Genomic DNA, 27,836 nt, shown 5'->3' on the forward strand with positions numbered 1-27,836 from the left:
TCAACATGGCCTCAAACGAGAACCTACTTCCTGACATTGAAACACAAAAGAGAGAGATGACAGAACTCATGAAAAAGCCATTACTTGAAGGTGACAGCTGGTAAGTTTGAGAGGACTACTTTTGATGACAACGCACTGATAGTTTAATTTTGACGTATGTGGAAATACGAAGTCTCTATATAAGCTTAGTTCTATCTTCTGTCTATAACTTGTGTAAGACAGTTTACATACAGCTATTTCAATTGACGTTGTCGGATCAAAGCTTACAGCTTAACGACATCTTCAAAGAGGCTGCCACCTCATCCATTTGATATCCTAACATTTCTTTCATCCAAATGGCTCGCCGTTGTATATCTTCACTGGACCGACGAGGCATAGCTGATTTGGATGAACTTATGCGTGGTTCAATTCTACCTGTTACCATGACATCCCCCCCGGGCATCCCCCCGGGCATTTGTGTACTTGACGTCCTATCCCCCACCCCCTGGGCTCACAGAAAGAGACAATTCCCCACCCCCGGGACTCATGACATCAGGACCAAAAATGACAAAACAAACAAACAAACAAAACCAGGAACCTGAAGAATCCTAAATTTTTAAAACAATTAACTCCCCTCTGAAGTCAAGCGAATATTATAAAACTCAACGCACACACTAATACACCAGGAGGGCTTTTCAACCAAACTGCCTCGAAAATTGAATTGCATCTCTACAAAACAACTCTTAAATTCCTAGAAACAATGTGGAATAACGTCTTTTGTATTTTCAGTGCAAATAAATTGCCTTTCTACAAGAAGATCAAAATGTTTAACTCAGTATATTTACAACATTAAAACTGCACCTGAAAAAAGCTGAAGAGAGTGAATTCTTCAGAATTTTTCTTCTGGAGGAAATCCTTTCCTCTTTTATGTTTTGAACTTTAATACCTTCAAACACAGCTTTCAGCTTCAACGGATTATTTTGGTCCAGCCATTCGCTAACGTACTCAATGGACTCACCAGTGAAAAAAGTGGCCTTTTCCGTGTAGTTAGCCGCCATTGTGTCACCCCATAAGTCCTTGCGCAAGTAGTTATTTCGACTTGCCCCGCCCCCCCTACCGCTGGGCAAGACTGCTTGAGGAGATTCCAGACCCACGGGCCAGACGGGCTGGGTTTTCCTGGGGGTGTGCCCAGGGGGGGGATGGTAACAGGTAGAATTGAACTACGCATTATTCATAAAAAAAATCCACAGAATCTGGAGGTCTTGTCTCACAGCTTTATACTTTGATCCAACAACGTTAATTGAAATAGCTGTATGCAATGTAGCAAATGTTTTACCCAAGAAACTCAGCTTTAATTTATTGAAGTTACTGCGGAGTACCCTGTGATATCAAGCTATATCCCTAAAAAAGCTGAATACGTAGATGTGCAGTCACTCGTAGACCGCACTTAAGAAGAAATAGACACATTTAAGGCCGTGCCAAAGTTTGGCAGGTGAGGACTGGCTTCGCGGCTTCGCGGCTTCGCAGCCCTATCTCGTTTGGCTGAAGTGGCTGAGCGGCTACACGGCTTAACAGTGAGCGGGACCACCCCTTCCCTCTGTGATCTCTTTAGGTTGATTGAAGTGGCTACGCAGCTATGCAGTAGGACTGTGTAGCTTTGTAGTCAGTACCTTGTAGGTGGTTAAGAGTTACTGGCAGGGTATTCTGTATCTATCCTATAATATTTTTAGGAATTTAGCTACCTGTAAATTGACTTTGTTCTCATCATTTAATGAACCTTTAATTTGATGTCTTGATCTGTGACATAAGAAATATAATTCCTTACTTTTTGTCATGCACTAACTGAAACCCGAGGATAGTAACAAAAAAAGTAAACCAGTTTTGATTGAGCTTTCATTGCAATCATGACCGTACAACTCCTACACAGAAATATGATTTAGTTATATTTGCTCTGAAAATGTTGTGTTGATACACGCATCTAAATTAGCTTACACAGAAGAAGTGCAGCCAGACTGTCTCTCATCTAATAGTCTATTTAAGGCTAGTGGAAGAGTCTTCTAAGTGATGATTTTGGGTCAAATGTTTTTTTTTTTGGTGCAAAAGTGCCTAGTGATAGCAGGGACTCTTTGCATTTGCAGTTTTTCTTGAGGTTTTTGGTTCAAACTCTTTTATTTTTTATTATTTTTTTCTACTTCCTCTCTGGTAGGGGGTGTAGAATGGTCCTTGAAAAATAATGGATCTCTGCAAATTTTCCACGACTGTCCTCAGAATCTTGAGTCCGTAAGAAATAAAGTGTGTTTCAGAATCTTGTATTTTGAAATTTGAGTCTATTCTTGCAACTCACTCGTAAGCGAATTAAAATATTAGTTTGGTCTGAATGAACCACCATTAAAAAAGCAACAACAATAAGACTGTCACAACGAATGACCACAATAAACGGCTCAACATTGCTTTTGCTACTGTAGAAAACATGGTTTGGATAAATTCTCCTGATAAATTGCCCTTTTATGCCTGCTGGGTTGTCTAGAACACAATAAATTAAGCTATAAATTTGGCTATGAGTGAAGCTAAATGAGTGTGTGACCTTCAAAACTACAACAGGCATGGTGTTACTTCAAAAGTAACTAACCTGGCTCTGATAATTGAGAAGATTCATTGCAACTTTAATACGAATCCAGCTGGTTCCGAATGGTCAAGAAAAAATTTCTAGTTTGAGACACAAAGTGCTGTAAAAGTCTTGCACTCGCATTTATTTCTAGAACACGACATCTCATGCTTGGATTTGAAAAAAAAATTCAGTCTAGGTCTCGGATTTTAAATGAGGGTTTTGGCATCTCAACAAGTCTTGGATTTTACCACTCTATATCCCTTCTGGTTTTGATGATTCTAACACAGCATGAAAGAACACACCCTAAACATCAGCCTTTAAAATTTAAAGCATTAAATTAAATTAAATTAAATTAATTAAAAAATAATCACTTAATTTAAGTGTCAATGTATTTAGCGCAGAGCACTAATTGGGGACACTTTCCAAATCGAATTGGAATTCCAAAATATTCCATTGACTTGTGCCATGGTCAATGAATTTCTTGATCGATATTGACATTGGTTAATAACTGCATTTTGAGCTCATCAAAGTGAAATCAACAACTTACCTTATAATAACAAGAAATAACGGGAAAAAAAATATTAAACCAATACTTGTCAGGGACCATGGCATGTTAGAAAACAATTATACTAATCTGGTTGTTAATCGAAAACAAAGGTCATAACATAAGAAGTCTTGATATAATTCCTCTTTCTTTTGGGAAATAAATATTCATATAATATGACTTAATCATATGCCTGTATTTTTGGTGTCATAAGAAAACCTAAAAAAATTCAGGTTTACAGTCGGTCAGTACTTTTGAAATTTGAATGGAGTTTTGAAATTTACATGTCAGTTTTGAACATCGCTGGCGAGATTTCAGAGTTCCTGTAAAAATTTCCCGAGTTTATTGATGGTACAAAGCTATGAATTTTTCTTTACCAGCTCTCAGTTGGCTTCATAGAACTCAGCTAGCATTTAGGAATCCACCAGCATTACGTATTTCAAAAATAACAAACGTTTCCGAACTATTTTGAATTTTTTTGTTCAGTTAATGCGTCTTTTTCAGAAAGAAGGGATTGAAAGGGATAAAACAGGTCTCATTTATCTCCTTTTCACTTTCCCTTGGAATTATGAATAAAATGTTATTGTAATTATTGTTGTTGCTTCTGAAGGTATCTTGTTGACTGTCGCTGGTTTAAACAATGGAAGAAGTTTGTTGGATTTGATTCATGGGATCAGGTTCAGGGTGATGGTGATGTGTCGAACAATCCTGGCCCTATTGATAATTCAAGTCTTCTTCAAGGTAATGAAAATATTTGATATGGCTGCATCTGCATTCAAGGGATATTGGGTCACTGCAGGCATGAAAGATATTGTTTGCATGTTCAATTAATGCTTACCAAACAGTAAATACTTTTAATATGGTAGTGGTTTGTGTTTCAGTTACATTCCTTTATTACTGCATTTTAACACTTCAGATGCTTTTTCACACATTTTTGTTGAATTTTTTAACACTGTATGAGACTTGCATACTTTTGATATTAAATCATGTAGTTCATGCAGCACCAGCTTTTTTAAATTAGCCTTAAGTTTACAGATGTAGTCTGTTTGAATTTTTCAGTTTAATCCATTTAGATAAGTTTAATTTTAGCAGTCACCATCATTCCTTGGAAACATATACTTGTACTGTATAAAGAGTAGCTGTGCAAAAATGGCTGCAATTTCTTTTAAAGTATCAAGATTAATTCTAATTATTTCCTGCATCAATTAAATTGTCATGAATATGTGTGTTTGGGGTTGCTTAATAACTCGCTCCTTTCCTTTATGTTTTACTTGGTTGTAGCCTGTTGTCTATTTTATTAATATAAATTATGTAAGTTTCCAAGCAGTTGAATTATGAACCAAATTACTGGCAAATCTTGGGTCAGTCCATACCAGTTAAGTCCTGGGGTTAAAACTTTGAAGTTAATTCATGCAAGGCCAAGGAAAAGTCCAGAGCTGGAGGATATTGTACATTGCATGCACAGCATTTGTTGTGCTAAACTGTGCTAAATATAACAAAAAAAAAAAATGTTACAGCCCTTAAGAGGGTGAAAAGAAAAGCAGTATGCAGCTTTTGTATGAATATTCAAAAACTCATTAATAATTCATAAGACCATAATTTGATCAGCCATCATCAGTTTTGCTAGGACTACAGCTGTAATTAGACGTTGTGATTACTTAAGTGCATGTGAGTGGGATTTTTATAAAGCCATAAAATAAAATGTTATGAAAGAGAAAAATGTGCATGCACTGAAAAGTGAAAAGGGCTGACCTTTCCCTTGTTTGTCCCAGTCTATTCCACTGCTATTTTATTTATCATAAGGTGAAGTCGTGCAAAAGGTAAAATTTACAATGGAAGACTTGAGAAGCAGGAGCATATATTTATGTAAATTTTACCTTTTGCACGACTTCATGTAATCATAAATATTCACAAATCTCAATATATTTGAAGTCGTGCCTAAAACTTGCATAGATATCAAAAATAATTATTACTTTAACCGCTTGCAATATAACAGAAAAATCTGTGGGGCTTTTAAAGATATCTTGATTTACGCAAAGTAGGAACCTTTTTCCTTCATCTGCGCTTTATTTTCACTGTTTTTAAACATAAATATCTTAAAATCGGAGACACCCACGAAGCTCAATATACATATAGAATGTTTTGCTATGAGGAATGACCTTTTAACAGAAAAGACAAAGTATCAAGTTTTATTTTGCCAGAGATATTGGTGAAAAATGCTGGAATAAACAAAATCACCGCGTAAAAATTGATTCATTTTTTACTTGAAAACGCTTTTACAGATTTTTTTCTAATTTCGCCTACAAGTTGTCTTGATTGAGTAGTTTAAATCCCTAAAGTTTCGTCACAAAGTGTCCGACTAGATTTCGAGATAGTCGACAATGTTTAAAATGAGAGGCTATGCGCTTCCGTTGCTATGGTAATAGCAGTTGCTTGGAAACCACTGAAAAAATTAACTTTGATCATATGTTGAAATGATGATGTAGTATGAAGGAGATCGAAGTTTATCTTGTATGCGAGATAATTTGTAATTTCAAAACTTCCACCCTAAGTCCAAAAAAACTGCCTCGAGCCTCCTTCATATAACGGGGTAGATGGCATTGGTTAAGGATAGGATAATTTTTAAGTTGTAAATCATGTTTGTCACAAATAGTTATGTCCTGGAGTGACCATAATATGTGAAACTTAATATGGAAAGTAACACAACATCTACTGTATGAAATAAATGTGATGGTATATTTGAAGCCTGGTAAATTAATGAGAATGATGTGTTATTCTAGAAAGTGACACAGGCATACTCGGAAAAAAGAAATCCGAGTGCTCCTATCAGGAGTCGAACCTACGACCTTCCGATTACTAGTTCCGATGCTCTACCACTGAGCTACAGGAGACTGGGAGCTAAGGCCATTAGACAATTATCCTGCATACTGCTAGGATTTAAATGTCGCAGGTGTGGTAAATGAAATAAATGTGATGGTATATTTATATACATTTAATGGCCTTAGCTCCCATGAGTCTCCTGTAGCTCAGTGGTAGAGCATCCGAACTAGTAATCGGAAGGTCTTAGGTTCGACTCCTGATAGGAGCATTCGGATTTCTTTTTTCCGACTATGCCTGTGTCACTTTCTAGAATAACACATCATTCTCATCTACCGTATATTTACATCACTCATTCTCCACAAATGATGTTTGGCCTAATTGTGACCAGTATTGTGTCGTTTTGAATTCTTTGTAAATTTGTGTGATGTTTTAGTTTGTCACGGTAAACTGTCATCCTTAGCCAAAGTGGTTATGAAGTAAAAAATAAATTAATGTTTATTTGAAAGGCCTTTTAATTAAAGAGAACAAGAATGGCATCCTACTTGTAATGCACAAAGTGCCCATATTGCCCTAGGTCTTCTCACCAGCTCATTGGGAGTAACTGATGTCTGATATTTAAGGCAAAAAATAATAGCATCAATGAAGCATTAAATAGATCCGAAAGCAAAATTGTTGTCATGGCAACAGCACAATAGGCATAAAATTTTGTCTTACTTGAGGTAAATTACTGGTGCTAAGTGAGCAACATCACTCCAATATTTCCCAAGATAGTCGACAATTTGTGTCATCATCAGTTTACCTTATGAACAAAAACTTGAATATCTCCAGCTATCTCTAAAACGAGAAAAGATATTTCAGTAACCAAAATTCTGATAACTAAGGATTTGGAAAAACATTTCAGAATAAAAAGTAGCGATATTAAAACATGACGTTTCGGCGACGACATGTCACCATTGTCCGGGACTTTGAAAGACCTTTTAAATAAGTATAATTTATTTTTTACTACATGGGCACTTTAAGTACAGCAAACTTAAGAAACCCCTTCAAGGGTTCTTAATTTTGATGTTATATTTTTTCGTTGAACCAAATAATGTTACCCAGAAAGCAGACATTTGTTTATTTAATTGCAGTAGACAGCCAAGTTTTCTGTTAAAGATTTTAATTTGTCATCTACCTAATGTACATGTATATCATCTATTTAATAAATCATTCTTCTTACAAGTTTTCTCTTTTGTTTAGGTGATGGCTTTACTCTAAAAGACCATTTGATAGATGAACTTGATTACGACCTTCTGCCTGAAGAAGCATGGTTTAAGCTTGTATCATGGTATGGAATGACATCAGCTCAACAGGCTCTACCAAGGAAAGTAGTGATGCATGGCATGTATTTGAAAAGCCTTAAGGTTGAGGTATACCTGAGGGAGTTCAAACTCTCACAGCATTCAGATCCTCATACCTTGGTCACACGGGAGTTTAGTATTGGAGACACTGTTGGTGAGTTCTAGCATCCAGGAGAGATATCCAGGCAAAGACGTACCGCTATATGTGAGTGCGAGTCCTTCATGACAACCTGGCACTTACGCGTTAAGATTTATTTTCTTTCCAACACTTTGTTACTCAAGTAGCCTTTTTTAAGAAGTCTGGAAACAAGGCGATATTGAGCAAAAATATCCTTGTACACCTTTAAGTTGCAATTGGCACGTGGTACTTCAAACACTTATTCTAGCATGGTCAAGTGTAAAAATTTAATAATCGTGCATAAATTACTGATTCTTTGAACATGCAATTTAGGTCATCTTATGTCAGAAATGAGAAGAGTTTTTAGCATATCAGTGGACAGTGAAACACAATTATGGGTGAAGTACATGTATATGAGTAACTCACAAGAACTTCTTACCGACCTGGAAATGACAGTGACAGATGCTGGCCTTTATCAGGCACAGGTATAGACACGTGTTAAAGACTGTGCCTACTAATATCGAGGTATTTTTTAACAATTTATGACTATGCGGGAAAAGCGGATCTAAGCAAAGGCTATTGGAATCCAAAAAGAAAATTGGGGGTAACCATGCATTTGTCAGTGATAATTAAGCAATAATAATTTTAAAAAGGGTTAAAATACAAAGCAAGGTATGGCATTTTTTCCCAAATTGAAGCTTTATTATCTCTGAAAAATGCATGGTTACCCTCAATTTTGTTTTTGGATACCAAGAGCACTTGCTAAGATCTGCTTACTCCACATAGTTTTAAACCGTGCAAAAATATCCCTGTATTTGTAGGCACCGCCCATACGAAACCTGAGTATCTTGAGATGCGTAGAACGGATATGCTGTAACAAAAGTAGGCACCGTCCGTAATAAAGATAAGAAATTGATAATAGTTTTTTACTACAGCTGTACACCTTTTTTGACAATGTCATGGAGCCATTAATTTAAAAAAGTGACTGTTATAGCTTTTCTTTGTTCTTTTGTTTTCTCAAGGTTCTTATTATAGAGGAGATCAACAGGGATAGAAAGTCAAGGTAAAGGTACAATTCTGTCAAATCGTATTCAATTGTATGTGGTCCGTACGTCGCTCTGTTTTTCCAATTAATTTCTTTCCTATACAGAAAGAGACTTGTTATCTTATATTGCAAATCTCACATGAAGTATAACAGTGAACGTCGGTACTCGTTAAGCTCTTTCTTTGTGCTGTGATTGCCTTTTGAGAATGTCATGTTTTTCCTCAGTGTGTGTTTAATTTTTGTCGGGACTTGCACACTTTGCTCAGGCAGCTTTAATAATCCCTCATCCATAACGTTTGGCTCTATCTGTCGATATACATTGTTATTGGGTTTTGCTAAAAGGCGGCCCGCGATTCACCTCAAAGCCCGCGGCCCCACGACCCGCGGTCCAGTCCATATTTTTTGTCTGCGTCATCGATGTACGAACATTTATATGTAGGGGCATACATATATAGGATCAAATGTGTTTCTTTAAGGAAAAAGCAACAGCTACAAGGATCGCAGAGGATTAAAATGTTTGAAATTACAAACGAATCGAGTCTCACCGTTGTCCATCGACAAGTCGGTCGACCACACTCACATGCCGATGAACATCTTAGCATGAGCTGTAGTATACCGCTGATCAAAAATCTGGAAATACTATAAATAAAACACTTAGCTTCTTTTTCGTACTTTTTTGAGTTAGAAACGGAACGGTCGAACCCGAGTCGTTGGATTCCCAAGCGGAACTTTACCACTAGACTACCGACGACTGACTACCGAAGTTAGCAATTTTGGGGCTAGATATCCTGACAAGCAAGCCATCTGAGCTAAATTGGCTAAATTGGCTAAATTAGTTATTCATTATCTTGAAGTGGGCGTAAAATAAATTGCCCGGGCCGTGAACCGAGGTGAGGTGGGCCGCGTGCCTTGGGGCCGTGAACTGGGAAGTGGGCCGCGGGCCGCCGGGGCGTGGGCTTTGAGGTGGACTGCAGGCCGCGGGCCGCCTTTTAGCGAAACCCCATTGCGGTTAATCACTTCTCAAAAGTCTTGAGAAAACTCTTAAGGAAGAAATGCATTACGTTGAAAAAAAAATTGGTTCATGCTTTGCGTTCGTCTGTCGAGATATGGATGTCACGCGAAGAAGTTTGAGAACACGAAAGCTGTCTGTAAAGTTGAACGACATTAGGCTAATTAACATTACCAAGTGTAAGTTAAGGCTGGTTTCCATATGATCGCGGATCGCAGATCGCAGATCGCAATAAGGTCTGCGATCGTCTGCGATCGTCTGCGATCATATGGAAACTACTTCTGTGATCGTCTGCGATACTGCGATCGTGATCGCAGACGATCGCAGAAGATAGAACCATGTTCTATCTAAAGGCTGGTTTCCATATGATCGCAGACGATCGCAGACCTTATTGCGATCGGCGATCTGCGATCTGCGATCCGCGATCATATGGAAACCAGCCTTTAGTTGCGGTTGTAGACGATTTATCTGTAAGTGTCAAATTTTACCCGTCATCAGACCAGATCAGCTCGAAAAGCTCGTGAAAAATCGGTTGTAAGCAAAACACACGTACATCAGCTTATTCCTAGAAGGATAGTTACAGAAACCTTTCTGTGCGGTACAGTCTCCAAGAGGTTCCTTTTTCGAGGTACAGCTAGTGTTTCGTTGAAAAGACAAATAAGTTCAAACCGGGCGCCATTTAAGCCATGAAGGTGGAATGTTATAACAAACTCGCTGTCAAAGCTAGGCACGATTACAAAAATATGCCCTACTGGGGAACACAATGCGTCAGGTTTCGATCCTACCCCAGGGTACCATTCTGGGTCCTGTCTTGTTTTCTGTAATGTTGAACGTCATTAAGCCAGTTAACATAACCAAGGCTACGTTAGTTGTGTTTGCTGACGATTTATCTGTAAGTGCCATGAAAGGCGAGCATATTAAAATGCAGGTCCTGCAGACTGCTGACTGTGCAGACTATGCAGACTGAGTAATATTTCATCCTTTTTTTCTTGTTCAATATGATATATACAATACAAGAAGAAGAAGGGAACGGTTTCCCCCTTCTTTCGGCAATAAAGTGGAATCAGTCAAAGCGTTTATTTATGTATTTTTCTAGAGAAGTTCGCTTTGGCTTCCTAAACCTAAAAGAGGTTATGTACCTACATGTAGCACACCTCTTGGAAACCTCAGCCAGGAAATTGTGAAAAACCAGTCCACTAGCTCCACTGATAGCCTTTTAACAGTTCTCTTGCCGCCTTGAAGAACTGGGTTACTTAGGATAGGATGCCATACCTATAGACCCTCCTTGTATAAGACCGAATGTGTTAAACGTTGTTTCATTAAAGATGTGCATGCCTTTTTAATTACATTTAGTCTTCATAATTATGTTGCATCTTTTGGAAACGATAGATTGCTGTATTTATTTACGCGCAAATTCCCACTCAGAAACGTGAAATTTTGAAGCCGTTCAACCGCTCGAAATTTGTCGCGAAGCACAAAACCTCACTTCCACGGGAAAGATTGTGGAAACTGAAAGCTGCTGTGTTGTGTTCCGGATCCCATGAAGGGCAAATTTTAGTACTGGTGCCTAACTTTGAACCTGAGTCTGTTACAATGTCCAGCTTCATGGCTTAAATGGCGCCAAGTTTGAACTGAATTGCCTTTTTAACGAAAGACTCAGTGCTCGAGAAATGAACCTGCTCAGAAAGGTTCTGAACAACTATCCTTCTAGGGATGAGTTGAGCTGTGGGAAAGCGTTTACTTGGCTTAATACTGATTTTAGCGAGCTTTTCGAGCTGACCTCTTTAGATGACGATTGTTCTGAACTTGAATTCATTTTTTGTTTTACACTAAGATGACGTTGACCAATTGCTGAAAGAAAACCGGTCTAAAGGTTTTTTGCGAGTTCACAATATCTGTAAAAATACACACACCATCAAAACCCTGTCAGACTTATTATATAGGTCTTTATAGCATTCCATTGCGGACTCTGAAATCTTTAAAAAATACGATAAAAATTCTTTCCTGAAAAAAGGTAGTCGTTCTCTACACAAAGAATTAAGTGGAAAAATGAAAATTTTTAGAGCAACTTTGCAATTGCGGAGTCACATTCGTGAGTGAAATGGATACTCCTAAATCGGATCTCATCTGGGTGTCTGTTTTTGGAGGGCTAATCAGCTGGGTATTTTGTTGTATATTCCCGCTAAATCACCTACTAGATGCTTTCTCAAGATTATGCATTTTTCTCATGTAGCTATCACAGATCTTTGACATTTTTGCTGTATTTATGTACCCTTTTAGAAAACAGCATAAGACTGTGCATGGTGTGGCAAAGGGAGGTGAGCAATCCGCACAAACTGAAGTGAGTACTTGTTTCTTGAAGCTAGCTTTATTTTTAACCAGTTAAAAATCTGCTTTTTGCAAACTTATTTGCACAATAAAAATTAGTGAACGTTCAATTGTGATTGTATCTCTGTGTATACTTGTGTTTTTTATCGTGCTGATCTATTCCCTGTTGGACATGATAGGAAGGATGGCTCAGTTTTAGTCTAGCAGTTGATAATATGTGCTTAAGTTTAGACTATCGCTCTCCAGCATTCGATATAAAAAGCAGACAAACATTCTAGAAAGTTGGATGCGATCTTAGTTAAGTAGATGACAGAACTTTAGAAAAAGTGTCGATACCTGCAAACAGCCGACACAAAACAATACAAGCAGTGTTCCAGATTACTTATAAAGGCAGAGGGTCAATAAGGAATTTTAAGGGGTCAAGAAATGTGGATCTCCTTAAATCCCTCAAGTTGACCATTTATTTTGTCCGGTTATGTTGCCAGCTTTGTCAGGTTTTTGACCCAAGACCCCTCTCTTATCTGGAACACTGTCAAGGCACCTTACACCGGCTTCCTTCAGTACATAATTTGTCCATGTGAAGGTCACGTCACCTCACATCCAGGATGTGACCGAGCTTTTTGATTGAAATCTGTAAGAAGTTTCAGTATGAATTAGACACTCGTCACCCTGTTTTGCCCCAATAGTGGAACTCTGTACCAAAAATGACCTTACTGTTTATTATTTTTTTACTTGTATATACTGATGTTATTATGGTTTTACTGCTTTCATCCACCCTCTACTGTTAAGCTCCACCATAGGGTCAATATTAATAATAACTAATAATTGCTCTGTATTTTTTCTTTGACTGTTTGACTTATTTATTGTACTTGTCTTTCTACGTCTACTAGGGTAAAACGTGTGGAAAGGGCAAGCAGTCAAGAAAAAATCGTAAAACAACAAGCCTTGCACCAAAGAAAACACCGAAGCAGAATCCAGAGCCAGTTCATAAAGATGAATCGTTAGCGGAGTCAGCGAGTAATGATCATGGCAGGATTACAGGTGTAAATTCTTTTTACTATGCCAATGAGAGTTGTTTTTTAAGCTTTTTTTGCAGAACTGATTCAGATTTGGTACCTGGCACTGCCTTATTTAAAATCCCTTAGCATAGTTACGTTGTGGAACAAGCTGATACAAGTAGTGAGTGAAGGATGCGACCTGTTGGTGGATAGAAAAAATGTCGATGGGAAAAAAGGAAAAAAGAAAAAAATGGGATGGAATGCTTTTATCGAATTCAAATTCCAAGCACTGCGCAATTTCCATATTTTGCGAGGATGGCGGGCAAAAAGTTTACTTAGTCGGTTAAAGCAAAAAAGCTGGAATATCGCCTATTTTATTCGTGAAAAATTATGAATAGAACTTTACTTGCAGTAAACGATTGTGGCCTTAAATAATTAGGGAAACTGTTATTTGCATCGTCAGTGCTTTGAAGAAATTTCCTTGAAGCAAGTTAACAAGCAAACGAACAACGAACTATGGCGAATTTCCTCGTATTCTGCAAAACAGTCGCTTTGCTGAGACCCTTTACCCGGAGGCCGCAGATGTGCATATTTTTCAAACAAATCCCGAAAAATAAGGAACATATTGTAGTGTAGATAATTTCTCCAAGGACTATTATCACTTCTCGTCGACTTTGTTTAACTCGTGATCCCTTTAAAGTCTTTTTTTCATCTACGTTTCCGTTTGGATATAAAATCGCGAATTCCCAAAAAGCAACACACCAATATTTCTGAAGCGCCTGGCAGAGTCGTTGATCGTTGGCCTACTGCAGCTGTCGTCTTTTTAGTCTCACGCATAGGACTAAAGTAACTCAGTTAAGAATTCATGTTTCTTGCAATGAAATTTTGTAAGTCATTGCTCTCCTGATGGGCCAATGAATAAAATAATTGTAGTTTTTATGGTGCGTGTCTGAGTTATTAGGGACTTTACGCAAGCACGACGCCGACGGCAACGAAAACGTCAATAAGCTAAACAATGCTGTGCACGTGTATTACAAAGTTTGATACATTTCGTCGCCATCTTCAGCCAAGCAACAACGTGAAATGTCCCAATGAAAGGTTTTATGGAGAGCGCGAGCAAATAAAGCAATTTTCATTCTCTGTGCTACGTTCCCACCTGTTCTGTTACTGGATAGTTCGGTCACATTGTAGAAGTTGAACGCATTGGAATAAGCGCAAAGTAGTACAAGTGACATGAACTGGTATTTTCAAGTGACGTCTTTGATGGCGTTGCCGTCGTGGTTGCGTAAAGTCCCCATTAACTATGTAAGAAACGTGCATAATAGAAAATAGCTTTACCTTTATCTGCCAGTCACATTAATTTTTTTTACCTTTTAGAGAACTTTGTAAGGCACTCACAGGAAACACAACAACGTCTGAATTCTTTAAAAGAACAAGTAAAGAAGAAAGAGGAACAAGTAGCCAACTTAAGTGGAAACTTAAGGCAAACAGAAGAACAAAAAGATAACTTACAAAAACAGTATTTGAGCGAGATGGAACAACATTTAACACAATTCCAAGGCCATCTGGGTGAAAGAGAGGCTGCGGAAGCAAAATTGCTTGAACAGCTCAGAGAGCAAGAGGAACATAACGAAAATTTAGAAGGTCAGCTGAGGGAGATGGAACAACAGCTAAGAGTGAAACAGGAACAAGAAGAGAACTTACAAAGTCAGCTAAAAGAAATGGAACAGCAACTGAGAGAAAGAAGTGAACAAGAAGAGAATTTACAAAGTCAGCTAAGAGAGATGGAACAGCAGCTGAGAGAGACGGAAGAGCGGTTGTCAAATAGCCAAGAACAACTGCAAGAGAGAGACTTGAGAGAGGCCAGCCTATATGAGCAGCTGAGAGAAAAGGAACAACAACGAGAAAACTCACAAAGAGAACGGGCAGAGATGGAACAGCGGCTGACAAATTGTGTTGGACAAATTAGAGAAAAGGAAGAAGAAGGTGCAAGCTTAGAAAGACAGTTGAGGGTAAAAGACCAGGAATTGAATGAATTAGAGACTAGTCTTGCAGCAGCTCAGCAGACAATCAGTGAATATCGTCGTCAAGGTACATGTGACTGGGTCATTTCCCGAAACGAAATTCAAATAACAGACAAATGCCTTGGTAGGGGAGGCTGGGGAAGTGTTTACGAGGGAACGTATTGTGGCTGTGCGGTAGCTGTAAAACAAATTCACGAAGTGATTCTGTCTCCTCATAACATACGATTGTTTGAGAGAGAAATGAACATTGCTTCAAGATGTCGCCATCCCTGCTTGTTGCAATTCATTGGAGCAACAAATGACGAGGAAAGTCCATTGTTTGTAACTGAGCTAATGGAAACAAGTTTACGAGCGTTGTTAGAGCACTGTGAACTCTCTGAAACAGAAATCAGCACCATTTCCCTGGATGTAGCCCGAGCACTTAACTACCTTCACCAAAAAAAAGCCTTCTCCTATCATTCACAGGGATGTCAGTAGTGCTAATGTGTTGCTATGGCGACAGGGTGACCAATGGAGAGGCAAAGTGTCAGATTACGGTACAGTAAATTTTATGCAGCAGACAATGACTATTGCTCCTGGAAATGTGATTTACAGTGCGCCTGAAGCACTTACCTCAAACCAAACAGCGAAGGTTAGTTGCTAGGGCTGAGCACTGCGTTGCTAACTTAAGGAAGGAAAATATTAGTGAAATAACAAATACACACTGTAATACCTTTCTTTAATGAACAAAGTGTCAGATTACAGTACAGTAAATTTTATGCGTTATGGCAGACATCACACCATGTTTGCCTTTAACATTGGGACGTTCTTTAAATTCTAAGAAGGATAGAGATTCCATCAAATGATTGATATTGTATACAGCTGCTTCGACAAAAGTTGTCCAACAAAAGCGTAAGAGCGTACGTGACAATGCCGAAAGGTAGTCTGGGAAATACCCAATCAAGTCTTCGCTGTACGGTTGAAGCATTATGGATTCTGAGCTTTTATAGAATATTTATTTTAAGTAACCACATCACGGTCTTCGCGGTTAACAAATCTTTTGATTATTGTTCTACGTGGAAAGCACGATACTGATAATAATTCTGTATGATGTCATAGATCAAAGCCTTGCAGTTCTCATCTTACAGTTTCTTGGACGCTATAGAGTTGATAAGGTGAATCGTGGATCCATGGGTGAATTGGCCACCGTAAAGAGATTCGAGAACTGACGTTGCGGGCGTAAACTTGAAGTTCAATTATTTTGGAAATTGACGACGAGTGTATTAGTAGTGCAATACTCATAATAAGGTTATTCTTTGTTCTTATAGGTTGATGTTTACAGCTTCGGTGTCCTTCTCTGCGAAATGTGCATCCGGGAATTACCAGAACCTGGAAGGCGTGAAGAACAACTCTTGATGGTGAAGAACCGTGTGCTAAGAGGCCTGATACGGAGGTGCCTGCAGGCAGAACCTGCGGAGAGACCAAATATGGAAGAGATTATTCAAGAACTGGAGCAGTGAAACGTATAATTACGTATCAAATGACATGTAAGTCTCTTTAATCATTGTTTCCAATTTGTAACTCATGTAAATACAGTAGTTTTTTGTTAGCAATTATTATAATCTTTGGCGTATTAGTTTCAATTTAATTATGTCTTTAGTATATATGCGTTATTGACCAAGCGTGAGGTCAAGATGACTGGATATTGTCTAAGTTCTTTTTTTGCGTTGTTATGGACCGAGACGAAGTTGAGGTCCATAACAACGCAAAAGAAGCCGAACAAGCTTGGTCAATAAAGGATTTATTATATGGCTTTATCTTCAACTTAAAACTACCACAACAAAACAAAACAAAACAAAACGTGAAACTGTTCTGCTCGGAAAGAAATTCTTCATAGCCGGCCGGTATAAGATTTAATTTCAGTGCATTTTTGGCTTGGCATGTTATCATGGAAACAAGGACTCCGGCCTAAATTATCTTAAGGCTCTAACTTTATTGAGTACGAAAAATTTAGATTTCCGCAAGAGCGGGAAGATTTTAATAGAATCCGGCAAACTCGCCATTTTCAGCCGATCGCTTTGGGGCGTAAATAATAAACATTTTTACACAGTTTTCGGCCTCCAATTAATAATTCTTTAATGAAGCAATACATTTTGAAATTATATGCAAACATAAGCCGAAAAATAGAGCGGATAAATCAGAAAACTGGGCGAAACTTTGATAAGATTTTGTTGTCTACAACAAGCAAGAAGCCGCTAGATTAAAAGCGTAAGCTTCTTCGACGAACTTGAGAAAAACACTTTTCTGAACTGCTCTAAACGCTCAACGCAACTTTCACTACGCTATGGGTTAAATACAGTCATGGCAAACCTAGAGAACTAATCAATTTAGTACCCGTCTTGAGACAATAAGTTTTACAAAATCAATCTATCTACACACAGAGCAACTCACCGATTCAACTCACCGCATTCATTGTAGCTGGAACAAAATTTTCACAACACCAGGATGATTCCATTCTCTTTTCTTTTCCGTTGAGTAATGGTGATCAGTTTACCGAACATTTAGTAAGCATTTTTCCCCAGTAAAACGGGAAAATTAAAGAAAAGATTGCATTGTTGCTTGGAATAAAACTTTCGCTGCCAAGCTGACGGGCAACGGGTAATCCCGAGAGCTATCTTGCCCGCTCGGGTAGCCAATCACAGCGCAGGATTTGGGTCATATTGCCCGCTCGCGGAGCCAGCCATATAATAATTTGAATTATTTTCCAGTAGTTTTTTTGTAAGTTACAGAATGTTTATCTGAAATAGATCGAGGACATTTGAAGTAACTGTAGTCAAAGCGTTTAAGAATATTATAATGAGTTAGACTAAAGCTGACTATGCATCACTATCAGTCCTGCCTGAACAATAGGGAGTCATTTTTCTTCATTGTCCTTCCCGAGGCCCTGGGAATTAGTCTCTTCCGGATTGAAAGCCTCGTGATTTTTACCTCACAGCGCTTTTTCTTTCTTTCGCTGGAAAGATGATGCGAGCCTGAGGTAAAAGCTAATTTTTTTTTTACAAATTGACCACAGCTGTGCTATACTCATAACTGATAAGTAACATTTTTCTTCGTTCTTATAGGTTGATGTTTACAGCTTTGGTGTCCTTCTCTGCGAAATGTGCATCCGGGAACTGCCAGATCCTTAAAGACGTGAAGAGCAAGTACTACTTGTGACGAACCGTGTGTTTAGAAGCCTGGTACGGAGGTGCCGCTAGACAGATCCTGTGGAGAGACCAAATATGGAAGAGATTATTGAGGAACTGGAGCAGTAAACATTATCATTACATATCAAATGACTTGTAAGTCTCTTTAATAATTGTTTCCAAATTTTTTTGCGAATAGTTAATAGAAAAAAATATTTGATAGTTTTTGTAGTTTTTTATTTCTTACTCAACTTACCCATGAGGTCATGGGTTCAAATCCCGTTCAAGCCTGAAATTTTTTTCAGGTTTTTTCGCAACAGTGGTTGCGTATATAACTGCGAGAACCTTTTCTTCTATTTAATCTTCCATCCGCAGTGCATATACATGTTACACATGTATTTCATATTTAATATTACATGTAAATACATTAGCTTTTAGGTTACAATTTTGCTAGGCAATGGATATCTGTAGTATTTTTAATTATTTTCCAGTAGTTTTCTTGTAAGTCACAGAATGTTTATCTGATACAGATTTAGGACATTTAGAGGCAATTGTAGCCTAAGTGTTTGAAAATAATGTGGTAGGCTAAAGCTGACAAAATGGAGGTAGAATAGCTTCCTTGGGTAGCTTTTAGTCGTTAATGTAGCTCGTGTAAATAGTTTTTAGGAGAAATATGTTTTGTAAATAGTTGTTAGCAGTTTAATTTACGTAAGGTACTGGTTCTTTTTATCAATGACCGTATTTCTATTTTGTAGTATTTTTCATTATTCTGCAGTGGTTTTAGATTTAGGACATACCAAAACAAGTTGTAGTCGTACCCAAACCAATAAAAAGATGAGATAGCGTACAATTGACTAAACTGAATAAGAGTAGTATGTAAAACGGTTTTAGAAGTTTATGTAGTTCGTATATGTAGTTTTTTTCTAAGAGTATTCTGATATTTTAGGCTGTGAGTTTTATAATCGGTGAACCTACCGTATTTCTATCTTCTATTTTATTTCTTTTCGATTTTACTTTCTCTTCTCTGTTTGTTAGGGCCTAGACGAAAATTACATAGGTTTTTCTTGTCACCTTGTTTTTAAACTACACATGATTGTTAACGTACCTCCTTGCCTCTTGCTAGCAAGCTTGCTTCCTAGTTAGCTGGCTAGCCAGCCACCTAACTTACTTACTTTATACTTTCTCTCTTTTTTATCACTTACGTACTTACTTTCTGTTACCGTGAATTTGATTCCTCAGTGGCCTTTTTCAAAGTTATTGTGTGTCTGATATAAGAGGTAGGACATTTCAAAACAAGTTGTATTCAATGAAACTTTCTGAGCTCGACTAAATTAATTTACCTCGTAGAATCAGCGGCAACAACAACAACAGCAATAACAAATGGGAAGAGCAGAAAGATAGCGTTAGATTCAGACCGCAAACTAAGCGCGCGGAGGCGCGCGCTGAACCAACCGATTGTGAAGCGCCTTCAGTCCTACCAGGAATTTCTAGACCACAAAAGGGAAGCCAAGGACATTGTCAACGGTTCCTCCAATGTGACAAATACTTATGGGATAACATTTGGCTTTTCACAAAGGGCAATGAAACTATTCTCATCAAAGAAATAAACTGGGTACAGATGCAAAACTTCTTTAATTTTCATTTGGCTTTTTAACATTCTAAAGAGCTTGTTTTCTGTTTACTCCAACGATTTAACGTTTTGAGCACTAACAGTGTTCTAGCTTATTATTTCTGATCGGCTGATCATTACTCAGTAAATACTCTTCAACACCTTTTTTCTATCCACTGGTGTGCATGCAGCTGCGTCACACTAAATGTTTGTATTAGGACCTATTAGGTGGACAACGAGTTTAATAATGGGATGATCAATGTTTTAAAAAAAGCTGTGTCATTTTTATGTCCGACTTGTGGAACCCGGTGCCATTTGTTGTTCTTGAAAAGTTCGAAACAACAATATGCTGCTTATCTGAGTCAGCGATTGTGCGAAAAAAAAAATACGAACTCAGGAACGGTAAAATAGACTTAGTACTTGCAAAGCCTGAAACAAATTTTCTTAAAGGCAGTTTTCGGTCTAGTGGTGCTATGCTCTAAAACAATTTGAAAAAAGAGGCTAAACTTGCCAAATCGCTCGGTGAATTCCGCGGGAGACAATCTACCCATCATTAGCAAGGATACGCTATTCTCAAAACTAGTCTTTGTGATGTGATGTAATGTAATGTAACGGTATTGGAGTAGTGTATCCTTTTGTGGTGTAGTCTAGTGTGCTGTAATTTAAATGTACTCGGAGTTATCTGTAATATGTATTTGTACCTATGTGCTTTGTTCATTTGTAAATGCCCCACATGGAAACCAGCTTTCAGTTGTTTGTGGCAAGCGTTTTAAAATAAAGTTGAATGTATGTAAACGTGAAAAGGAAAATGTCATTTTAGCACCACAGTAGCTGTGGTCATACTTGGCCATTTTCCTGCAGCACAGCATTGGCTGTTGCTATGGTAAGATTAAAGTTGTGTGTATGACCTCTCTTTACGAGGTTTACTTAATTTCCATGGGTGAGTAAAAAAATCACCAAAAATGAAGTGCTATGACAATAACAGATATGTTTACTTTTTCTAAGGTTTTTGTTTTGTTTCCAAAACTAAAGTAACCAATCAGGATTTTTATCCATAACGTTTTATTATGAACAGGTAAATAAATTGTATCATTTTCTGTGTCGTTGCAAACATATTTTCATCAATTCTGTGTTCAACACCCAGATATTTTTGACGGAAAGAAAGATAGGGTTGAATGTTTATTAAATAGATTATTTTGTTATAGGTTAGATTAGATAGCTGCTTTATATTAGAATTTCAGGGGAACAAATCAAAGCTATTGACATATAATTACAATAGATAGTTTAACTATTATTCTACATATTCTTTTTTTATACAGTGCTTATTATAGTGTGTTTTATCTATACCATTTATTTTTGCTTATCTGTTTTATGAGGATTTCTTGTTTTCTAAGAAAACAAAATGTACTGAGGATCTCCGTTCCAAGATCTTCGGAGACTTTTCACAGTCATTTTAAAATGTTAATTATCTTTTAAATTGTAAATGTATAGCAATTCCAATATCTAGAAAAATTACTGAGAGGAAAAAGAAACGGCTGAATATAGCAGGGACACACCACGAGAAAATACGTTTACAGCATTCTGGTGAGAAACCTTCGTTAGCAGACCGTAGGTCGATCGGCACTGTTCTTTCTTCGAAACTCATTTCAAAGAGGAAACTTGACAGTCCTGTTTTGATATCCTCTCAATACCTAAAAATACCCAATCTCCACTGAATACATAAGAACTTATATTCCTCTGAATAGCTAAGAATTCATTTCCTCATGTTATGGACTGAAATTTTATTTTATTTTTTTTTTATTTATTTTAGTAATAACAATACGGTTTTCACTGTTTCAGTTGTTGTCTGATCCTAACAGAAAAGATTTCACCAAGAGTCGTTGTGTGTCCTTGATGTAGGGGCGTAGCTTTTTACTTGTCCAATTGGCTATAATCATTGTCTTATTATTGCTATTTTACATTTTAAGATATATCGTGCCTCTCGTTGAGCTTGGGAGAAGTAGGAGAGGTGGTCGAAAATAAGCAGTAGTTAATTCAGTGCTTTGACTGTAAAAAGTGATGGACAATTGGTCGCTCGGTGGCTTTTTAAGTACGGTGCACGAGCCTCCTAATACAAAGGTAATCTTGCGGGGTTTTGTGACTGTGCGGGAAAAGAAGATCTTAGCAAGGGCTATTGAAATCCAAAACGAATTTTCAAAATGGCTCCAATTTTCTTTTTGGACTTCAACAGCCCTTGCTAAGATTTTATTTTTCCGCGTTATCATAAACCACGCAAAAAAATCTCTGAATTAGGAGGCACTGTTCTCAGACCATCCCGAGATGCGCACGGTATATGCGCAGTAGAAAAAGTTGGACTACCCAGAGTCCTCAGGCTTTTTGGTCAGTGGGTGGCGCCAGGAGAGACTCTGGGCAACTGGAATTTTATTATCGCGATATCTGCTGTAAAACAATGGAAGCCGTTACGGGGCAGCCAATCAAAAAAAACAAAGTTGTTTTTTCGAATTCTCCAGAGTCTCTCCTGGCGACCAACCGCTGGCCAAAGAATCTGAGGACTCTGGGTACGAGATTGCCCTTGACTGGATTAGAAGTGCTCACTCAGCGATTTTCGAATTTGTGTTAAAGGACTTCAAGTACTAATACTGTTCTTTTAAAGCTGTTTAGTAAGCTATATACATTCGCAGCTTTGAAATGACTTTCAATCAATACTCAAGTTCGTCTTCCTTGCTGATTAGCTTTTGATTAGTTAGCGTTCTTTAGTTATGAGTGAGGCAATAAAAGCTTGTTAAAAAATGTTGGTTTTGCGTGATTCGTATAGATTCTTTATTCTGGCCGGAACGGGTTTCAACTTATTAATTCTTAAAGGACCCTAAGCGCTGGCGAAACCTATCACAGCAAAGCTGGTTGTTTTTTTTTTTTTTTACCTCCTGTAGAGTTTTTTGAAGAAGACTAGTAGTTGATATGTTAGTGCTTTCAAAATGTACCAACGCCATTGACTCGGAAATCTGCTCTCACTTGTTCAACCTGATGCCTACTCAAGATACAGTTAACTTGAGTGTCGTGCCTTCTTAAGGGGATGGGGGAAAATGATACCCTCTATTGTGTATAAAATTCTGGAAAAAAATTTTTCGAGGGGACACAAATATAGTGTGACTTCCGGGGGATATCGCAGATTCGAAACAACCGCGGTAAAAGTTCGAGACGTCGGGTAATTCAACGCCGTGAGTTGGTTTCATGTATTCCTACCATTACTAACGTGTTTCCTGATAGTTTTCAACATTTCTTCCATACTAATCATATACCTGCCAACTTTTTCTGACTTAAAGGCGTGTGATTTTTATCCTGGGAGTTGCAGGATTTTCGAAGACGACACGGCTATATCTGAAGATTTCCGAAGACTTCCGAAGGCACGCGAACATTTGCGAAGACGGATTGGTGATCCCGGTAAATGAAACACTGAAGTTTTCAAGAAAATGATTATGCTCTAATCAGAGATTTCGGGGAAAGTATCATCATTTACTCATTTTACGTAGGCTTTTCGTTTACGGATTGCATGGTTTGAGTTGACAAATTTTAGGAAAGTGTGTCAGTTAAGGTTGCAATAGCTCATTTTTCAACCAGGCGTGAGTAATTGGTCCGTAAGCGTGAGCTAGAGTGAGATCGAAGTTTTCAACCCGCAGGTGTGACACTCACGCCTAAGGCGTGAAAGTTGTTAGGTATACAGTCATTTCAACTAACGTTGTCGGTTCAAAGCATGAAGCTAAAAGACAAGACCGAAAGTTTACGTGGGATTTTTATGAATAAATTCATTAAAATCAGTCATGCCTGGAGAAAACAATAGGTTGTAATTAGCAGTACAATGACCTGAACGTGCAGGGATGATTTTGATGAAATTATTCATAAAAAATAATCCCACAAAACATTGCGGTCTTGTCTTTTAGCTTGATTTAATCCGACAACGTTAATTGAAATAGCTGTATAATCAGTAAATCCCAAAGGGATACAGTCACCTTTGTGACCGCGCTGACCTGGACACTAATTTTGTCAGTTTGAAGGACGTCTACCTCAACCCGAAATCAAAAGTACGCGTCGAATACATCTAGAAATCCGCTTCAATCTTCCCAGTGTTTTATTGGATTTTCAATCTTTTACTGAAAACCTGTTTCTGAGTATGCTTTTGCTCATCCTATGATATTATTTTATCATATTTGGTTAAAAATAGTATGGATCGCTTCTCCAACGGAACATGAAAACTCGGTGGAAGAAATCGCCTGCGTTGACTAAAAAAACAAGAGAAATCAATCAAAAACATTGGAGAGCAAATCACCATGATATATATTTGGAAAACCGCATTTTCTCAACCTGGCGAAAGGTTCGTGCGGAAAACGATTCGAACTTCGCGTCATGGCTGCCTGGTTTGGAGCTCAGACGAAGACAAGCTTTGGTACACAGTCGACAACCTCTAGTAGAGCCTTGTTTTCTACGGGTCAAGCAAGCGTTCTTACAATGACATGGGTTTGGTTCCTAAATTTAGATAGTGGAGAAGCTGTAGAAACGAAATTATAAAAGCAAAATATATGATTGAAAGCAGAAATAAGGCTTATCGGTCGTTTCGCTACAAAGTAGTTTCGCTACACTGCAGTTCAGTCGATTCGCTACGTTTTAAAATTGACATATTCTGTAATATTTGAACTCAAATTGCTTCTCATACAAACACTGTGAAACGTAGAAACAGCTAAGATAATTTTTCACACGACCGGATATTACCTTATTCTCCTTTGTTTTCGCGGGACTTAAATTTCGCGAAAATTTTCTCGGCACATTTCGCGAGTCTTTAATTTCGCGATCGCGGAGAAAAATTGTGTTTGCAGGGAATTTAATTGCGCGAAATTGACGATTAAGTGACTTTAATTTTTTCTTTTTTTCAAAAATTGACGTTAATCAACAAGCGAAACAAAACCAATATGCTGTCCCTTAGCGGCAGCTGTATTCCTCTAAAAGTCTTACAGTAAGGTAATAAAAAAAGTCTTCTTGTTCTTCCGAGTCATTATCGACTATCGAGAGAATCGTTACATGTCCTTTCTAGGAGATCTCAATAGAATCTTCAATCTCTTCAAAAGGATCCTCAGGGGGAAGACTAAACGATTCATCAATTTGACGACTGTACAAAGGATATATTGGAGGAACTGTGCGGAGATGATTACTCAGATGCCCGAAGAAGAACTTGAGGCGAATCTTGACACTGATTAACATCTTAAGTTGATAGATGATAGCTCCTTGTACTAATACCTTGTGTTAAAAATTGTTCAGGACTCTGGAAAACACAAATACATGATTTTTCTATGTCCATTAAATTTCGCGAGATCAAAGTTCGCGGACGTTATTTTTCGCGGGTCTTTAAGTTCGCGAATTTTTTAAAATCGCGAGAATCGCGAATTTAAGAACCCGCGAAAATTAAGGAGGATAAGGTAAATGATTCCGTTCGACTTCAGAGGTATTCGTTGACGTTTGGCTTTTCCTGGACAAGTCCATCAGTAAATTCTCCATGGTATCAAAGAAATGAGTGTTCTAATATGACATTAGGTCTATAATCACTATAACAATTTTGACTGGCAAATACTTCGACTCGACAAGATTTGTTTAGATTTTTCAAAGGATGCGCTTCTCAGCGCGAGACGTGCGATAAAGTGTGATATGCAAATCAGGTATCTAATGCGCATGTGCACCAGGTGACTGTCTCCCTTTTGCGTTCAATATCTACCCTTGGACGGAAACTTACCAAAATTTTATCGATATTTAATTTCCCACTGGCAGGAAATTAATAGCACTAACCCGAAAACAAAAGGAGACGTGTTAAATAAAATAATATGGAACAACCAGTTTATTCGAGTAAACAAGTTATCTGTTTTTTTCCCTGTTTGGAAAAAATTAAGTAGACATTGAAAATCTCTCGTGTCTTTTCGACAACGAAGGTAACACCTTGATGACTTTTTTAACTTTCATGCAGAAATACAACGTCAAGAGTAATTTTCTACAGTATTATAGCCTTCTATCTGCAATACCACAGGAATGGAAAACCATGCTAAAGCAGGAATGTCTTCCACCGTCAACTGAATACGTACCACTTGAAATCGAAAAACTCACATGCAAAACAATTAACAATACTTTACTCAATCACAATAAATTTACAAAGTGGTACAACGCTACATGTAGAGGAAACATTGCGTTGGAGCAAAACGAAATTATATATGGGGTTTTAAAATTCACATCGTCCGGTTTAACCCTAAATCACCTGATCATAATTGGAAATTATTTTCTTTACATTAATGCAGTACAAGACGACAAAAGACCCCAGTTCACAGATTTTGTCATCCTCGTTAACGAAAAAATTGAATTAGAAAAATACATTGCGATTATGACCAATCAGAACTACTTTCTTTTAATAAACAAGACGCTGTGGGAGCGTTTACTTGGGCGTTGTTCTATTAGGGGTATCTGAGCATGCACGTTAGTTCAGTCTTTGGTGACAGGTGAACGATAAAAGATTCGCTGAGAGTCTAAGGCATCATATTTGCGATAAACGTGATGTAGTTCGACCGAAAATGTCACGCAAACAAAATAAAACATTACTCTCTTACTAAACACGTCGGATTTTGTAACCATGTGGTGCATCTAAGATAAAGATGAATTTTGGCAACAAAGGAGTATTTGCGCTTCCAGTGGTAATGATGAATTTCAACGACAGAGTGGTATTTGTGCGAAAGAATGAAGTATTTCAAATTATGTGATTGTCTACAGTTATTTGTTTATTAAACACGCAAAAAAGAAAATAAACTTCACTCGCACTGAAAGGCAACGCAAAGGTCGAAGTGTACGTTCATTCTTTTAGTGGTTTTGCGTGATTGCCAATAGACAAAACATCATGACACAAAAGAGAGTGTTTCCAGGTTTAAAAAAGGGCTTTAAATGCAAGAAGCTGGGTTTGTAAAGTGGAAAGACACTGCAGCTCCCGTGGCGATTGAATAACAAGCAGAAACCGTCCAGTTTTCCTTCCAAGAACCGCCGAAAATATTTTCTTTCTGAATGCCGCGTCGCCGGATGAAACTTGATACACGTGAACGCTTTTGGTTGCCTAGCACGTGACCGATTTCTTCCCGGTGTTTTCAGCGTGGCAATTCCTTTCTGCATCCAAACGACGGCTTCTTTCAACGTTTATTTTTGTAACATCGGAAGGGGCTTTCAGTTTTGCTAAAGCCCGGGTGCTAAAGTTGCTATTTTGGGTTTATCCAACGTAAAAATAAAAATGCGTTTAGCGTTGCGGTACTCAGTTGTTGTTGGTATGAATATGCAAATTTTCGGCGTTTACGTTTGTTCCAATGAATCGATCTTATCGCTAACACTCGACCCCGAAGGAAAGATTTTTTTTCAGATTCTACGTTTAGCGTGTCAATTTGGCGTGCCCGTGCGTTCACCTTTTTCCCTGTTTTCCCGCGGAGGATCACATTTTGGTTTTATCCAAGTGAACGGAAATAAAGAAATTAATTCGTCAAGCGTTGATTGTCGCTGTGCATTAGCAAACTTTCAGTGTTTACATTTGTTCTGGTGAATAGATCTTATCGCTCACACTGGACCCCGAATGAAATTTATTTTCGAAGCTTTAGTTTCAGTTTCCTACTTTACCCTAAGCCTTTCACCCACGGAATGGTCTTGAATCTTTAAAGTTAATTGAACGTTTTCTTCTTTATATTGCGGCCAGAGAAATGAGATGTTTTGCTCGGCTGTATGTAAATTCAGTGTTTACGGCCTGATCTTATCGATAACGTTTGACACCGAATGGGGATTTATCGAGAAGAGCCAAAAGAGCGTCTGCGGTTAATTGAAGTCGAACTTTTGGAAAATATCCGTCCTGAAAGGAAAGTTGCCCCTTAGTTTCGTTCAATGGAAGGAGTTAGCAGACAACACACATACTAGCTGTTTTCTTTTAAGAATACGATATTCGTTGTGTTGATTTTACGTCCTTGTTTCTTGTCCCGTAATGGCGGCTTATGATGAATACATGCAGACTCGGCCAACATGTAGCGCACGCGCAGTAGAGCCCTCTTTGCCATTTGACGGGTATGAAGAAATCCTATTTTATATCAAGTAAAAATGGTCCAACTTTTTAAATAATTAGTGTTTGGAGTCTAGCTGTGCAAATGCATATACTATCCATTTGTAAGCAACAAAATTAAATTCATTAATTTGTAAGTAATT

The 27,836-nt window shown here is 37.9% G+C and overlaps 1 protein-coding gene and 1 pseudogene across 2 annotated transcripts in view; both read left to right on the forward strand.

Annotated features, from left to right (window-relative positions):
- LOC146489733 (uncharacterized) lies at positions 1-22,378 on the forward strand (annotated as a pseudogene). Its single transcript, XR_014858905.1, has 10 exons — positions 1-100; positions 3,742-3,872; positions 7,191-7,445; positions 7,743-7,894; positions 8,432-8,472; positions 11,744-11,804; positions 12,682-12,832; positions 14,167-15,444; positions 16,121-16,339; positions 17,915-22,378. The product of XR_014858905.1 is annotated as an uncharacterized LOC146489733 (transcript).
- Positions 1-27,836, forward strand: part of LOC146489731 (uncharacterized) — a 133,431-nt gene that overhangs the window by 32,052 nt on the left and 73,543 nt on the right. The gene's annotated exons all lie outside the window — the stretch shown is intronic.

Source organism: Pavona decussata, unplaced genomic scaffold (genome assembly GCF_977016875.1).
Source record: "Pavona decussata unplaced genomic scaffold, jaPavDecu1.1 SCAFFOLD_3, whole genome shotgun sequence".
NCBI classification, from domain to species: Eukaryota; Metazoa; Cnidaria; class Anthozoa; order Scleractinia; family Agariciidae; genus Pavona; species Pavona decussata.